This window comes from Acromyrmex echinatior, chromosome 15, assembly GCF_024713525.1.
Source record: "Acromyrmex echinatior isolate Ae372 chromosome 15, ASM2471352v2, whole genome shotgun sequence".
NCBI lineage: Eukaryota > Metazoa > Arthropoda > Insecta > Hymenoptera > Formicidae > Acromyrmex > Acromyrmex echinatior.
Window position 1 is genome coordinate 6,782,236 of NC_141866.1, and position 15,134 is coordinate 6,797,369.

At 36.3% G+C, this 15,134-nt stretch overlaps 1 pseudogene; it reads right to left on the bottom strand.

The window, feature by feature from the left end:
* Nucleotides 1-1,318: 1,318 nt before the first annotated feature.
* On the bottom strand, nt 1,319-6,458 carry LOC147907238 (uncharacterized; annotated as a pseudogene).
* Nucleotides 6,459-15,134: the final 8,676 nt, after the last annotated feature.

Consider the following 15,134-nt stretch of genomic DNA (forward strand, 5'->3'; position numbering starts at 1 on the left):
ATCACGCAATGCCTATTAACGTTGTTGAAAACAATCTAGAGTGCAAAGAATCAAAATATATATTTAATTCTATAATAATCACTTAATTTCTATAATAAGTAAATTAATCTTCTACTAGTTACATGCTTGAAGAGGAAACTTTCAAGCATGAAAATTTTGATTTTACTTCAATTGAGGATTATTATATTAAAATGAGAATTATTTCATTAAAACTGTTTTAGAGAGTTCGTATAGATTTAATTAATTATCCTTTCTCCCTCTTGGCAATTTCTGCAGTACAAATAACCCTAATATTTTCTTTCCTTTCTACGGTCTATTTCATCAGATAGGTCATCGTGCCGTTATTACGTGTCTAGATAAATGCAAGATTTATGAAATAATGTTCAGCTAGCGGAATTGTGTTGACCAGGACCAGTCATGTGATCGACATTTTGTCGGTCAGCAAATCGTAGTTTTTCCATGAAAATGGAATTTTGACGAAAAATTGAAGCACCAATGTAACAGGCTAACAAACGCGCGAGTAGGAAGCCGGCCCGAACTGAGAATCCTGCGGGATCAACGCGCGGACACGTCCAGCCGGCTGTTTTCCGCCGGAACGGAAAACCGATGGCCTCCGTGCCAGATCTGGTTGTGGGCCGCAAGCAGGCGCGCAGGAAAAGTCCACGTGCTTTCGCTTTCCCTGACCTAGCTCAATCCCGGAAATCGGGGGGAATGAGGTCTTTGTCGGGCGAGAAAATTCTCGGCACCGGCAAAACGAATTTCCCTCGTGACTAGGAGGTCATGTTATTGAGAGAAGGCTCTCCAGGAGAGCTTTGCCCGCGGGATGGATCGAACAGAAAGGTCCATTCGAGACTGACCATTTAGCTAGCGCTGGTCTAGATATTAGTAATTGTAATGGAGACGTTAGGTTACGAAATATTGTCTTTATTCTGTTAGGCGTTGGAGTTTTCAACTTACGTTCAATATTTAGAAATAATTTACATCTAGATGATCTATTTTCGTTCTTAAACAACGCAAAAGTTGTACGAATATAATCATATTTAAAAGGATCTATGCTGCATTAATACTTCCTAAATTTATTAAATTATTTACTTTCGCATGATGTGAGTAGACGATAAAAGAATATAAAGGCATAAAATTAAAATTTGATTTGCACTTCACGTTTTGAATAACGTAATAATTGAGAAAAAAAAATAAATGAGAAAGAAAATATATTCACGTTGCAGTAAAAATTTCTGAAAATTTAATTAGAATAAAAAAAATCGAGTAAAAATAAACATATTAATAGAAAGAATATTAAATATAGAAGAACACTTAATTAATTGACACAAATAGATCTAGATTGAAATTCTGTTTGAAACTCTCGATGCGTGTAAATGCGCGCGCGCGATCCTAGAAGTAGTAAAATCTCTCTCTCTTCTGCGCTCCTGGGACAAGGACTTTCATAGTTTCCCCAACTACGCATTTTCCACGCATTTTCTATGCATCCGACGATTTGCCCCACCACAAAATTCGTTCCTTCTCACACTCGCCTCTCGTCGTTCATCCACTAGCTTTCCCGTAGGAGGAAAGGATCCTCGTCCTCGCATAATCTCCTAATTCGAAATAAACCAAGGCGCTCCCTCCACGTGCTAAAGTACGTGTTTCCGGAAATCGAATACAAGTCATTCCGATGTCTTGAAAAGAGACTTTGTATGAAATTCATCCTGACATGATCAAGTTGTTATCGCCAGCGCGGACTCCCTTAAAAACAGGATCGAGAACGATAATTTTACTTGCTCAGAATATATCATAGCACAATCATGTAAAAAACGTATGAAAGATTCATATTTCACGCAAGTACATCAGACATCATCATTATCGCATACAACAGTATCGAGGGATTGCTTCCGAGACAAGACGAGACCTACAATGTACGGTTGCTGTCGCCACGTGGCGCCGAAACACGCCCATCGGGAGAAGATTCCGCCACCTCTTTTTGCCCGTCCGAGGATGCTGAGACGTATCCTCGGCGCCGACATGCCCTCCTGTTTGCGCCTAGACGTCGGCGGATTGTCGAAAGTGCTTGCGTCACAAGGCATACATCGGTCTAGCCGAGGCGACGTGCGGCGTCGGGTCGCGGTCGCGGTCTCGCCGACGGTCGTCCCCGTGAAATTAGGAAACCAGTCGACGGTCGAGACATGTCGCGTTCGCTTTTCTCTTCCCGCGGGAAACTATGGTCGCGCGTCGCAACCCTCATCCCTCGTCCTTCCGCTCCTCTCGTTCTAGCGGGCGTCTCCCGCGGGAGACCCACCTGCACAGGTGACGCACAGGTCCTACGGGGGTGCGCCGGGCCATCCCGGCAGAAAAACTGCCGATTTGCCCGAAAATCCGGGACTCCCGTATCAGGCTGCCAGGAGACTGGTCAAGGTGTTTGCGGACTGCAGGGACTCGCGCGTTCCCTCGGGATGCGCACCGGGACGCGGCGTCGCGTCGCTCCGAAGCGCCAACCGGCGCCGAAAAGCGCGCCCGTTTCACAGGATAGCAAGTGCCGCGGAGGTTCACCGACATCCACCCGTTGCGGCGGGCTCGACGTGTACAGACGCGAGAGGGAGATTCCGTTTCCTCTCAAGTACATCCTGTACGTGTCGCGTCAATGGCTCTTGCGTTCAATCAATAAAAAAAAGAAGTTTCTGAAAACCGCAGCAGAAAATCGACGTCATGCGGAGATATGCGATAGACAGAGGTAGAGTGGTATTCATAGGATCTTATACTTAAGATCGTCTTAAGTATACACAGTCTTAAGATGTCATGAATCAATCAGAGGGTTGTATTAGTATCTTAAGACATTACTTAAGATGATTTTAAAATAGGAATCAACTATGAATATCGGCCATAGAGCGTCATAGCGAGAAAATATCGATGTTCAATGCAAAGTCCTTTAATAAGTATGTCTACAATTGTATTAAAGACATTTGTTGATGTCTGTAATAGAATGTAAAAAGACATTGTTGTGACATGCGGTTTAATCTTGTTTTAATATCCTTCCGATCTGCGTCTTAAAATTTTATTGAAAAAAAATTTACATTGCAAGTATAAATAAATTGGGTAGAACTAGACTATATTGTCCTATATTGTCCTACATCTTATCGAGGGATGAGATGATGAGTTTAAAAAAAAAATACGACAGAAACAAGTGGAAAAAAAAGCGCGTATGCGGCGAACATGAAGGTAGAAGAGCATTAGGGCGTTGAAATATTAATGGCTAATTAATAATCAAGCTGATTAATATCAATGACATCAAATGCGGCGCATCCGCATACGAGGTTATTCCAGTTTAATAATACCCTGTTTACAGCATTTTAGTCCGCGCGATAAATAAAATCAAACATTATTATTTCTCTTGACTTAAATAATACAAAAGTCATAAAACATGATACATTTATGTTATAGTTTCTAAGAAAATATAAAGATCCGAAATACGAGATATTTTTAATCGTTAATATAAAAAATTCTAAATAAAATATATTAATAATTAAATAATTACCCCTATTTAAGCGTCTTAATTAATAAATATTCTTTCAATCTAAATTATTTCATGATTCTATTTAAATCTAAGAAACAATTTTTTGCAAAATGAATAAAGAGGGTGTCACAAATCCTTCATTATAAAATTTCATAATTTTCCCTCATTTCCAGACACAATTTCATGATTTTCCCTGATTTCAATAATATTAAAAAATTTTGTGTATCTTTTCGTTTTGATTTGGAAATCGTTAAATATTTTGTTGAGAGATCAATTTAACAGAGCAATGTAAATTACTATCACTATTGCACTGCTATATTTTTAATTATTAAAATAACAGTATTTGAAAACCGCGTATGATATACGTACATTAAATTTCTCTAAAATCAGGAATTTTTATTTTTCAGAAAATTTTGCAAAATTTCCTGACTTTTCCCTGATCGTTTTCAATTTTTTTTGACAATCTCCTTATTTCCCTGATTTCCAGTTTTATGGCAACCTTGTTAAAGGAATTATAGGACTGCTATATGTTACAAACTCGTGTAGCGTCGACGGCACCAGTCTCTACCTTTTACAAGGCCATACATTTAAATATTTAAAGCGTCGGGCCGAGGTTTTCCGTGCGATGTAACGCTGATAACAAAGCCGCAGGGTGGTGTATGATTTTCGCATCAGTGATCACCAGTGGTCGCACTCCGCTACAGCTTTTGCATCCCTCCATCTGTGCGTTAACCCTTCTCCCTCTTTAGCTACTCTTCCTTCCTCTCTTTATCCCTCCCTCGTATCCTGTAATCCCTTGCGGTCCGTCGGAGCCTGCGCTTTCCCGGCGTTCCGACGTACCTTCCGCGTGTATGAGTTCCTGATAGGTTACCGCCTGTTCCTTTTCTTCCCTCAAAGACACCCCCGAGGGAGTACCCGAGCGCGTACCGAGGGTTACGGACGAATGCGGATTGTCGATTGTGTCCTTTTTACCAGGAGCACCCAGGGGAGATCAATAGCGCCGTGTATATCAACGATAAGAACGTCGGTCGCGCAGAGAGCGACGTTACGGTATTGACAGAAAAAAAGATAAAAGAAAGAAAAAAAGGGAAAGATAAAAAAACACGATGCATCACGTTTGGAGTGTCAAACGAGCGCTACATCAGAGCGCGAAATGACTTGTCCGTAAAAGTAAAGGGGATAATCCAATTTCTCGAATTGTAACGTGGCTAATCCCTGCGTTAAACTCGTTACTTCACACGGTCGCAATCGTTGCCAATGGCATTTTTCACAGAGACGTATTTTTCACGGAGACACGTTAAATAGTCTCATCTAGTTTCACTTGCATCCAAAAACGAAATTGTATTCAACATTTTAAAATACAATATTCAACAATTTATTTAAAATTGTTAATTAACATTAATGTTAATTAACAATTTCAAATAAATTTAAATTGTAAATGTTATCGAACCACAATCAAGTTGTGCGAAATCAGAAGATGGAAAAACTGTCAATTGTGTAATCGATAGATTAATAAAAAAAAAAGAAATATATGTAAATCAACAATAACATCATTTCTAATAATTACAAGTATTTTCGAAATAAATTTTCAAAGTGAAATTATATATGTAATCCTCATTTCTCTTTTTTTTTTCAAATCTCCAGAGATTGTAGTGAATTGATGTATAATAAGGCTTGCTATCGCACGGAAAAAAAACATTCGGACGTGTACAAATCGATCAACGGCTTATCAAAACGAATCGCTGATACGCGCATCACGCGTTCTGATTTAGAATACAAATGCGGGAAATGCCGCGAGGTCGTTTAAATGGAAATCTACAGCACTATCTACGGCAATATCCACCGGCAGAATGGATAACTGCACAGCATATCATAATAATACTGGTAACATTAATGGCAATATAATAATGATCTCTTTAATAGAAATTAATTATTCTTTCGTTATTTTCTGGGATCAATGTTTCAGTGAAATATTAACGTCTGCGTACATTAATGAAACACAGATTTGGATAATTATTTTAATATTAAATTAATTACTGAAATTCAATTATTCAATTCCAAAATATTATACAAAATATTATACGATATAACGTTATAATTCTTTATATATTTAATAAATTAATAAATAAAAAGTAAGAGTGATATTTGCCGTTACAGAATACGTCACAGAATACATTGGGCACGTATTATGGGACTTCGGAATGGATTCCGATCGGAATTCAATTTTCTACATTTCTATTGTGTTTTATGGAGAAAATGGAATAATTCCGATCGGAATACATTTCAAATAGTTCTATAATACGTATCCAGAAATAAATGAGCTTCGTCAAAAATTTTACATTGAAAACTTTGTATATATTGTCCAATTGCGTTTTTTATGCAAATATGTGATATATTTTTTATTAATTTTCATCGATTGACACGAAATTCTTTCAACTTTTATTTTTCTCATCTCGTGCTCTTATCTCTTCCCTTCTAGTCCTTCGCTCACTAATCTTTTGTTCTTCTCGTTTTCATATTCCTATGTTTTATCTCTTTCTATCTCCTTTCTCTGCCATAATTGTTGCTATCTCCGCATAGAAGTTTCGACTGCGCAGTCGATTCACTCAGATAAAGTTACATAACGTTATATATATATTGTATGTTATATATGTACGTTATATATTATCTATATATTATATTATAAATATATGCGTATATTTTATATATATATATACATATATATAAAATACAATACACACACAAACAATATAACATATATACAATCTAAACATAAAGCATTAGAAGCACAGAAGTTGACACGTAGCACGTAAATCGTAAAAGCTAGTTGAAGTCCGTGCAACGTCCAACACGGATATCTCGTCTTTTATATGTCGGTTGTAACTTGTATATAGACGAGTGCGTATTGCATATTCCGCTTTTACATCCGAAGCATGAAAATTAAACGACGTTGCAGAGAAGTGCCATCGGAGAATTTTCGACATCATCGAAAAACTTTTCAGTCCAGCGATGACTGGTAGCGAATAACATCTCGATTTCGAATAGTCTGTTATATAGTATATATAAAAAATAAAATTTAGAACAATGCTCTCGACTGCAATACAATTAATTAATTAAAATTAAAAAGCTATAATCATATTGTTTATGTAACATTATTCTCAGAGAATGGAATTATTTTATAAATTACACTATATCTAGACATTGTTAGTATCCATGTTTGTGTATACATTGTAAGCTATGAAATAATTACAAATGTTATTTAATCATGAGAATCTTGAATATGTGTATAGTTATAATGTTTATTAATTAGTTTATGAAATTTTTATCATTTTAAAATTACATTTATAATTATTTTATAACTCATAATATTTATAGAAATTTATGGATTTTCTGTACTTTATGTGTATGATGATATATGTGACACATAGAGATGTCAAAATTCATGATAGGAACACGACCGGTCTCGAGCCATGACATATCGCTGTTTGTTCTTAGCACGAGATACTGCTGCGTCTCCTGATAGTTTTCGTTTCCGAGCGGTTGAGTATATACATACATATACATAGCGTAGGTAAATAGTTTCTGTTCTCTTATGTTAGAGGCAAGTTTCTCGCAATTCCTAATTGCCACGGCGGCTTGGCCACGGCTGGCGCTAAAGATAATGACCTGTTCGCCAATGAAACGATGGTTCGTTACTTAGAAAAATGATTTCTCGAACGACGACGTTTAGCCTTGGCAGTAATTTCAGCGATTATAATAATCGGACGTCAAGGTAATTATGAGGCGCCGGCCGTGAACTGGTTTCGCGTCGGGTCTTTCTGAGATTTCGCCGATATTTTAAGTATGCTTTGTGGCAATCCAAAAACTTACAATTTTGCTTCATTTATAGAAGATATATAATTCAAGCTTAAATATTCCGTTTAATTAAATAAGGTATAAATAAATCGTCGTTAAATTATGATAATATAAGAACGAAAACAAAGGTATGTTAGAACATTATACATGTTATTTTTATTTCCCAAAATTATTCGAAATATATTATTAAATTTTGAGCTCATAATGTCATGTTTGAGCAGTATTGCGTAAATTAAGTTTATCGTATAACAAATTCAAAATCAAAATATTTTTCTATCGTTAATACATCTGATTTCCAAATAGAGAACTATATACGTGCTAGACACATTGTCTTTTTATATAGGACTTACTTATTTATTATAGACGAGCCAAGGTATGCCGATGATTAAAATTCTGACAGCGATTCGGGATACCGTCGTTATGTTACGACATCCAACTTTGCGCAACGTAGATCAATACCGAAACTATGACGCGAGGAATGACTTTAAGCGCAACAGCACGCCCGTATTGTGTTGCGTACTTGTACACGAGGGATGACAGCGAAGCAATGTACGCGAAGGGTCGGACGTTATGATGCTGCATTGTGCCACTTTATGACTTCCGGCTCAAACTACCTCGCTTCGCTCGCAACCCTTCGGCTGCCACCGTATTCTCCACCTCCCTTGGAATTACTCCATTTTCTGAAAGACGTTTAAAGCGACCTTATACGCTGCATCTCGAATACTAATGCTGCTTTTCGTACAGATACGTGCATACGGCTGTGAAAGTTCAACAATTGAAAATCTTATTCTTCTTTCTCTCTCTCTCTCTCTCTCTCTCTCTCTCTCTCTCTCTCTCTCTCGCTCTCGCTCTTGCATTTTATTTTCTGTTTTGATATTATTTGCTGTTTGTATATAATATTTATTCTTTTTCTTTTTTATACATTATTTTCATTATGCACTATTACTTGTATGTTTTTAGAGAGCTTGCTTTAGAATGTAAATAAACGCTTTAGCTATCACACTTTACTGATTAACATTCTACACATGAAGAAGATTACGATTTAAGATAAATAATACATGAATTACAAAATAAACTGTACAGAGAATTAGTCCAATTCGCGTTTCGACATCTCAAATTTCTATGTTATTTCATATAAAAAATATGACAAGAAAGAAGTACAAGAAGTACAATAGATAGAACCTAAATTTTACATAATTTCGATTGAATCTTACAGCAATTTACGAGCTTATCATCTTGCAATATTGTCAAGATTCATTATAATGTCTCATGTTTCTGATTTTCTCTTCTCTTGCAAGCAACCCTTGTTATCGTTTCAGTACTAACATTACAAAACACATGACGTTGTATTTGCAATTGACAGCGTCTGGTTATTGTTAACAAGCTCCTCTGGGAAAAGATGATGCTGTAAGATCATAAGCGAATCGTGTAGTATTAATTAATAAAACGCAAATTACTCCAGTTCATGTTTCCCTAAATCTACACCCTACTTCATACAAGACAGACGTAAATACGGCTTGAGAAGTGGATATCATTAGAAGAGTCGACCACGTCAATTAAATCAGTCGGCTTATAATAATACATCGGCAATTATATGAAAACGTTCCCACTACGACGGTTATTCCGTCATTAGTGTCGGAAATAGAGCGCCGACCGGAGGATGGAAGTCATCGGGAGTTTCGTAGAAGCCATCGAGAGAGCGGAGCCGATTAGCGATCCGAATTTCGCGCAGAACCCCATGAAAGCAGGGCACAATGTAAGGCGTCTCGAAATAGCGACCACCACTTCGCGGGAGGAACGAGGTCAGAAGTTCCCGGAACTCCCGGAGTTCTCTCGGTTCCCAGATGAGATCAAAGCATGGTTTCAAGTTCCTGGAGGAACATTTCCAGGATTCGCCCTTAGGTCGAGTCTTTCATGAGTTTAGTAGAAGGCAATGGATGCTTGAAACAATGAAAACAGCTATGTTTCATAAAGAAAATCGCGAATAGAGCAATAAAGGAAGAAGCTATAAACTTCAACAATACTGCACCATAAATTTTAAATAAAAAAAGATATAGGTCCGAGATATCGAACTTATTGTCCGTTAAAGTGAGACCTTATATTTTCTCTTTTTTCGAGCTAAGTCAATAGGTCAGTCCTCTCGTTGGAAGGAAATACTTTCATAATTCAGAGTTTCCCGAGCTGGAAATAAGTCAGGACTGATCTCTTGACGATTAGATTTCGCGGCTTCGAAATGTAACGACGAATTGAAACGCGTTCGCTCGATATAATAGGTATTTTGTATGATGCAAAAATATACACGTCGTTCGATGTACCAAAAACGGATTTTCCCGGCCAACTCTTTATTCATGAGATCCAATTACCGTCGGACCAGTCATCGTACGCCCTTCGCGTGCTCACTGCCTCTGCTTCTGGCAGATAGTCGATATTCGGTATTGCATAATTGACCGGAGAGAGAGCTAACTATACGCTCGAAATCCCGTCGTTCCTCGTTTCTCTTTGCGCTGCGAATCCTCTCACAATTTTCCTCCACCCCCTTCACATCTCCTGCACGCTGCTAATCGCGGAACGGCGAGAATGCCCCGCTACGGGAGCGCAGCCCGGTTTTATCTCGATTGCGCAAGCATCGCAAAGTACGTCGATCCGACCGATCGCTCGATATCCATTCATTGCGGCCGCTGCAATTCCGTCTCGTGCCGTAGGTATCAAATTACCGGCGTACCGTGCTCGGGACAATCTCTAGATACGACAGTTTCTTAAGCGTACTTGTACGCGCTGTATTTACTGTATTTAATGGCTCGTATTCTCCGCGGGTACGACGTTAAATGTGGCTATCTAATTCTCGTATATCTAGATATATCTTGAGAGCAAGTGACTTTGCGCAAGTACGGTTTGGAATTGAAGAACCATATTTCATGTTAGGATAAGTCGAATTAGATTGTCCAATTGTAAAATATTGACATGGAACAATATGCGAGTATATTAAAATTTTATAACAATTATTATATATATAATTATTATTATATATAAATATAATGCCAGAAATATAACCTTTCGTTTCCTTATTTCAAAAATGACACAACTAAAAAAAACATGAATTATCATTGTGAATGAGTAAGTAAACATTATTGTCAATTGTCAAAATTGAACTGCACTATTAAATCTGTAATATCAAATTTAATCTAATGTGAGTCACGACTGCTTCTGCAATTATATCGTTATTTTATACTATAACAAAGGTTATATTTGATACTATATAGTGTCAAATTGATATGGTATCAAATTTAATTATAGTTTTGGTACAAAATAACGATATATTTAGTACGACTTACATTAGATTAAATTAGACATTAGATTTAACAGTGTAATTTAACTTTACAAAAGAAAAACGTCAAACGTCAAAAAGATATTATTAAAAAATCGTGAAAATTGTCATGACAAAAAAGGTAATTTTTTAAAAGTTGTAAAACGAAAATGTTAAGAACATATTCTTTGCAAATATTATTCAATTAGTTAATAATTTCCTGCCAAGTTGAAATAGGGAAAAATATTTTTCCCTTTAGCTGGGAAATTTAATTTGTTTAGTTATGTCATTTTTGAAGTAAGAGAGTGACAATGCAATTATTAATCATAAATAATTAATAGATATAATAATCAATGATAGATGTACTACAAAATTTTTCGCTAAATCTTCGTAAGGCTCTCAAAAAGCGAAATCCTTTTTCACTTCTATAGGCATTCACCTGGCAATAAAACATAATCCATCCGTTCTTCCCATCCCTCCATAATAGCGCCGAACAAACGGCATCGGATATAAACGAGACGAGGGTATCTTTCGCCACTCAGTATGGCATAGCTTTTAATAGTTATGAAAGGAGAAAAAGGACGAATAAACTTACTTCAAAGACAAGAGATACGATCAGACCAGGAGCAATAGGAGGAGACAGAAAAAAGAGACGGAATAATTTCGCGAATCCTAGGACTTCGCGCCTTTGAGAGGAGAATTTCCTTGACAATTTCCACGAGAATCTTTCTGTCGTTGCATTACGGAATGAGATGTCGTCGTGTTCCAAGAAGATGCATTTATTTATACTATATTCTTGCTATCATTTTCATGTATCTTTTGTACTGTCTATGTTTTTTCAGTGCAATAAGTTTTGTTTTCAAGGAAAAAATTTCTTTTCTTCCATATATTGTGTGTGTGTGTGTGTGTGTGTATGTGGAAGAATATATTCAGTTATATACATATTGATAGTAATGTATTGGATTATATCATGCCAGTATTTCTCTCTCTCTCTCTCTCTCTCTCTCTCTCTCTCTCTCTCTCTCTCTCTCTCTCTCTCTCTCTCACCAATAATTTTAAAATAGAAGAGAAAAATTAATGAACAAATTTATTTTAAACTTTATCATCAGAAATTTAAAGATTGATGTGATTAAATATTTATTAGGAAAAAAGCTAGAAGAGCTTTTATATTTAAACGTAGTATTCTTTATTTGTTTTCTTCTTTAGATTCATAATTTTATTTATACAAGTGTTTTTATATGTATTAATATAGAATATAAATTCGTTCAAAAATAAGTTCAAAAACAGAATACGCTAAAAGCAGTTCAATAAAAAAATACGATAAATTGAAAAGAAGTTGAATTATATTTTATCATAATAACATCATTTCTTTAAAGATTATATTTATTTCCGAGTTTTCTTTGCCCTTTCGGTCATCAATATTGATTTATTCACCCTTAGACAATGTATTGTCTCGTACAAATATTAAGAAGCTATATAAATTACTAAATAGTAATCAGGACACTATTAAAATTGAGAAACACGTTTTATGGCGTTCGTTTTCAAGATGATTGGCGTCGCTCGTTCCTCGGCGAAACTTTCCGGCGCCTGAGTCCTGGAAAGGGATCCGTTTAATTTCAGGAAACCCCATAAAGGTTATACGTTGAGACGCCCTATACGCTCAGCGCAGGAAATACGTCCTCGTAAAGTAGAAAAGGCAAAAAAAGAAAAAGAGGAGTGAAGAAAGTGTGGAGGAGGGACGGTGAGGAACACACACTGACACGCATCTATCGTGTGCGGGCGAAACAATAGCGGAGCGGAGCTAACCGAGGAGATGAACGGTGAACGAGGAAGACAGCGAGGGGATAGAGAATATCGCTGTTGGCGAGAAAAAAAAAACAAAAAGGAGCCAAAGGCGAGGGGAACAACGCCGGTGAGTGTATCCCCAGGGCATATTCCGCTCGTACGTTGACACACGCATGTGCGAGACCAGAGGGATGAAAGGTGAGGATGTGGGTATAAAGTTTCCGGGTAACGCTACGGTGGTCGAGCGAAAGTTGTCGTGAATGAAAAATAGAAGAAAAAAGAAGAGAAAGAGGATGATAAAGAATTTAGTAGAATTATATGTACGTAAGTAAATATATGTGTGTGTATACACATGTAGACGAGAATTAGAATCCTGCATAATTGTTAAAAATAACATCAACGTTCTTTATGGAAAAAATTTATATAAGTAATCCACCAATAAAGTTTCATTTCTATATGTATCATAGAACATTGAAAGAGAAACGTATAAAATTTCTTATCATATAAAATAAAACAATACTTTTTGGCTTGCAGGGCGTAAACATTTTTTTAAAAAAAAACCACAAATAATTTTATATAGATATAGAAAAGTAGGAAAAAATTATAAAACTCTTCTACGCACAAGAGATATTTTCCTTAATCCTTCATTTTTCACATGGAGTATGCGGGATATTCCAGCTTTATAAATTTGCAAAATGTATGAATGCTATTGTATTTAGTACAAACTGTTTCACAATTTGTAGTGTTTCAAAATTAAGGTATATAGTATTTACACACACAAAAGTTTAATAGTATTTATCTTTATATATAATAAATCTTTTTATAAAATAAAGGTATATAGTATTTATAAAGGTTTAATAGTATTTATCTTTAGCTAAAGGATGTAACATCAATCTTTATTTAATTACCAAAGAAAACGTTCAGGTGTCATCCTATACAAGTAATTACCTTAAAAACCACACGAAAAATGTAGGAATAAATAACTTTGCTCTTTGCATGATATATAATTAGAATATTAGTTTCTTTTTAGATTCACGCCAAAGTAAAGTGATTTATTTATTAAAATGCAAATATACTAATTCAATCTAACCCAGAAAGATTCGTAATTGGCGAGAGTCAGCCTTTCCTCGCGTAGGGAAGGAAAAGGTACCGGGGTTATGTCGGTTCCACAAGGGTGTCTCGTGAAGTTCGCCACGACGCAACGGTTCAAGTGAGGCGAAGTCCTCGAAAGGTCAAAAGTTCGTTCTCTTTGCGTACACCCTGCGTGACATCTTTGAGGGTCGACGACGGTATTCCTGTCGCCTGGCAACGCCTGGTTCGGCCACGAAGCAGAAAAAGAGGACACGGAAGACTCGATCCACTCTTTCGCCTCTCCGGGTCCACTCTTTTCTCTCCCAACCATCCCCTTCCCTTCCGCGTCCTTTTCTCCCTACTGGGTGGCTTTATTCCCTCGCACCACTCGACTCATCGCCAAGTGGCAGGCGCCACCTTAATTGGACTGCGGCAATCGCCGTAGTCTGCCGCCCCCTTTTCTCCTTCTACAAAGATCTGAACAAGAGTCCGAAAAAGCTTGATCCTCTTTAAAAGTACTCTTCTGCTTCGGAGCTGCATCTTTCAGAAGTTGTTATCATCGGAGACAACTGCAGCTTGCCGGGATCGTTTGCAAATATCTTTAATCCTTTGAACTCGCTTCACCGCCAGATTCATGTAAATTTGATGTAAAAAAAGATATGGCAAACTGTGCAGGGATCTGATAAAAGCTACGAATCCAAAATAGATCAATTGTTTGAAATATTATCCTTTTTAAGATGTTCTATTTCATGTGAATTATTTATAAAGACATTAGATGTGTATTCATTTTGTAGGTGGCGTGTTCACTGAAACGACGAAATAAATTTTGCGCAAAAAGGATGCAATCTTAGGATAAGCGTGCAGCCGTATAGTTATTTATAATTTATTTTCACATATTATATTTCTATGTAATACATCTGAATACGCAAAGGGAAGTAGTAAAACACATATGCAAATTTTTATGTTTCGTGTATGTCGCATAAATGCACGTTTTATGAGGTTTGTCAATGCCATAAAGGTATCTCGATCTGCTTTCGTAGTAAACCGCGGTCATAAAATCTCAGATAAGCGCGTGCTCATAATTCCCGCTGTAATCCGACCGTGACTCGAAGAAGATTGCAATGCTCATAAGTACACAAGTATAAGTTACATCACTACAGTATTATATATGCATCGTGATTTTACTTTCGTGATTTCGCCTATGTATATCATTCTATTATTTTTACAAAATCGGTATACTATAGTATAAGAATTCATTTAAGAGTTCTCAAACGAGAGAATTAGATATCATTTTCTAAAATAAAAAACGGTCACCAAATAGATTTGATACAAATTTTTGTTTAGTTAATCTGAATAAAATAACTAATATTAATCCAAAAAATAAAAATATATGATTTCTTCAATTAATCCAAAGCAATTATTCAAATCATAAATAACAAACACTGAATGGATCGCATATAGTGATTGTTGAAAGAACTGAATATAATTCAATTTGTTCCTAATTAATTACTCGCTGGAGAAAGTAAACAGACATATATTGTGTATCAATATAATATTTACGTTAAAAAGAATAGAGAAAATAAACTGTGAAAATTTACGTTAGTAGAATATTGT